The sequence below is a fragment of the Pseudochaenichthys georgianus genome, chromosome 20 (genome assembly GCF_902827115.2).
Source record: "Pseudochaenichthys georgianus chromosome 20, fPseGeo1.2, whole genome shotgun sequence".
NCBI lineage: Eukaryota > Metazoa > Chordata > Actinopteri > Perciformes > Channichthyidae > Pseudochaenichthys > Pseudochaenichthys georgianus.
In genome coordinates this window covers 8,234,063-8,237,326 of record NC_047522.1, presented here as the reverse complement: position 1 = coordinate 8,237,326, position 3,264 = coordinate 8,234,063, and the positions used below count along the sequence as shown (strand labels likewise).

Genomic DNA, 3,264 nt, shown 5'->3' with positions numbered 1-3,264 from the left:
GAGCTATAGCTAGAACCAGAAAAATAACGTGAGCAGCATTTGTTGTCATTTAACTTTATCTCATACCCAAAAACAACATTGGCGTTTGTATAGAACCCAGTTTGATTCAAAAACAAAGCCCTAATAGGCAGCTTCCATAGCAGAAGACTGCTGAATCAATTGGAAAGCTGTCCACTTTATTTTTTTGAACAGCCTATGTCTTATCTAAAGCATAGGACAATATCCAATCTATAACATCTCAGAATAAAAAGCAACACTGGGTTTAATGCCACATTGTACACACATTCTGTAACTGTTTTTGTGTTTGTTATGGGTCATATTTTCATCTTGATCTTACAAAGTAACCCACAACCATCTCCATCAACCATTGAACCGCAAAATTACTATACATCCTTATTAGTTTTGTAGCCGCTTGTTTTTTAGACGGATTGTTGTAACACACAGCAGTGGCTACTGCAGTTCTGGATTAGTCTTACGCATATGTTATAAACTATACCAAATTTGAAAAACAGGCTACACAAATCAAATTGTTTGAAACTCAGCACAATACCACCATTATAAACTAGAATCAGCCCCCACATCATATATACCGCCATAGATGGTATAAAAACTGCCTTTTCAGCTTTTTCCCACAATCCATAAAATAAATCCAGACAATTTAAAATGTTTTACTTTCTGAAAAAATTCAAATGAATACAACCATATTCCACTTCACTACACTGCATTAGAATGTAAAACACATCAACAAATATCTATTTTTGTGGTTTCAGTTATAGAAATGAACTGCTGACAACTGACATTTACTCCACTGGTTGAAATTAAGTGATTTTTGTTATAGATATTTGGTTGGTTTGCTACCAAATTCCTCAGTGCATCTATGTAACTTCAGCCCTCTGAAATAACTACTACTTTACTACTTGGCTTGTACTTATATCTGAGGGTAACAAGAATTGAAGTATACAGCTGCAGTGTTTCAGTGTTGAAGAGGCGTAAGTGCAGTTTTGTTTTTGAATCTAAAACCATTATAGTCCTCAATAAACCACTCTCTCCACCTCCATCCCTGTCTCTGGCCCGGTGTGTATGGACAGCCTTTGCTCTGCTGTGCCCTGTGCTGTCGATTGTGTTTGTTTTTCAGGGCTGTCAGGACCTCCTGAGCATTTTGCAGGGAGGAGTGGACATCTGAGGAGTCTCGCATCTTTTCATGTCGGTTGGTTCCCCCTCCTGGATGGCTCTTGGACGAGTATTTGAGAGCCTGTAAACACAAATCAAACACCTCACAACAATCAATATTTTGTACGAAGACTGGATTTCCTCCTTGTATCATCATCCACAATGTCTCTCAAACCAGTGGTCCACCCCTTGTTGGGGCTGTTCAATGTACCAAAGTGAAAAACGAACTTGCTATGAATATTTTAGTAATTGGTTAGGGGTACTAATCTTGATTCAAACAGCTATTTTATGTATGGTTTCAAAGTAGAAGATTAATATATGTCCGTTAGTGCCACAATATCAACTATAGTGGAATGCTCACTTAGTAACAATGCACTTATGTATAATTACATTTATTTTTTCGGATTAAGGAAGTAAACAGAAGGTTTTATAAAACAACCTAGTTATTCACCTCGTCATTAGTTTATAAACTATATGTTGACATGTAGTGGTTTATACGTGGTTTTGCAGTATTCATTAGGAGCCCCTTTAATGTTTCGGAAGCTTAGCTAGCTATATCCTTTAAAAATGACAGATTGCGGTCAGGCCCTAATCGGACTGTACTAGCAACAAGCTAACTGTAAGAGGCTTATCATTAGCTTTGAGCTGCAACTAAACTCGTCTGTACCTTTTCAACAAACAGCTTGAATTCGACGAAACATCCAGACTATGTTGTCGTTGCCTGGTAATAACCACGTCTGGACGTATTTGGCAGCGTTTAGACCGTAATTTCGAACACAATATGTCACTTTTTCACGGTTATTTTCCGCACTGAACTGCGGCCTGTTGTGCTTTACAGAAGCCTGAAACTAGAGTGTCCATTTTAATCTTATTTGCTGCTAGCAAGCTAACAGGCTAAAGTAAGCTAACAAGTACCTGATAGGGCTGAGTATCTCTTCGGTCGCACCTGCAAATAAAAAGAAAGACAGTTGTGAATATAACGCTTTAAATGTCAAATAATATAATAGTTCTAAGAGCAGCAACAGCTGAACGTCTAAGTTGCTATGCACTTATTTTGGTTTCAGTAAAATGGCGGATTGTAAAGCGTAGCTACGAGTTAAAGGAAAATCAGAATAAGTAACGTTAAAAAGATGTTTACCCATCGCCGAGTCTCGGTTGTTTCCTTGCATACATTACCATCAATGCCGTGTTAGTGTGTGTGGAGTGGGATGTGAAAGATTGATAACGGTACTCTATTCTTCTTGTTGATTCGGAGATCTAAAATTGTCAATAATTTCAACCTAGCTTGTGTGTATTTCAATGCTATTAGCAGCACTGGTCGAAAGAGCGCCCTCACTCAGTCCATCTCCCACTCAGACACAGCCGTATCTCACAAAACGTAGCAGTAGAGCTGCGCGCTGGGTTGCCAGATATTGTACACTAACCAGTGGGATAACCCCTTTATAAAGCAATAATACCTAGGAAAAGTGTCAAGTAACCATGTAATGTCATCTAAATAACATGGGGGGGGTGTTTTCCTGTGGGTTTATACATGAACACGTATTTAATTGCACTCACTTATAACTATCAATGTTACTACAATATTAGCACAAATGCTTAATAAACACTGATATTGTAACAAAACAAATGGAGGAATAGAGAGTAAGATCCTATCAGTCCCAAGTGTAAGGATTATGACTTATTCCATTAATGTTCAAGCTAATCGAGCAGTTATGGAATATCAATTAAATAGATTGACAACATTGGGTTTTGTACCGATCTGGCAACTTGACTGCAACCCACATCCTCCCCCTTCCGATGGCAACATCCGTGACACACACTAGTTGTTGTGGGGCAGTCCGCTAAACTCGTATACCTTTTTATTTTTGCTGGATGGATTGTCATTTTTTACCCAAACTGCATTTAAAACTGTTTAGAATAAATAACCCAGTTTGTCCATTTCCTACAAAAGCTGTGGATCAAATGTGTTTAGAGCATTAAAGACCTACAGGCAATGATTTGTTCTCTCCTGACATCTAGTGGTTTATGGTAACAAAGCAAGGAGCAAGAGATCAGCATTTTCCCAACACAGTACATCCATAGACTAACAGACCA

General features: G+C 38.3%; 1 long non-coding RNA gene across 1 annotated transcript; it reads right to left on the bottom strand.

Moving 5' to 3' along the window:
* Positions 1-1,188: 1,188 nt before the first annotated feature.
* LOC117466028 (uncharacterized) lies at positions 1,189-2,561 on the bottom strand. Its single transcript, XR_004554233.2, has 3 exons — positions 2,309-2,561; positions 2,086-2,116; positions 1,189-1,252 (listed from the first exon to the last, which is right to left on the bottom strand). It is a non-coding gene; the product is annotated as an uncharacterized lncRNA (long non-coding RNA).
* Positions 2,562-3,264: the final 703 nt, after the last annotated feature.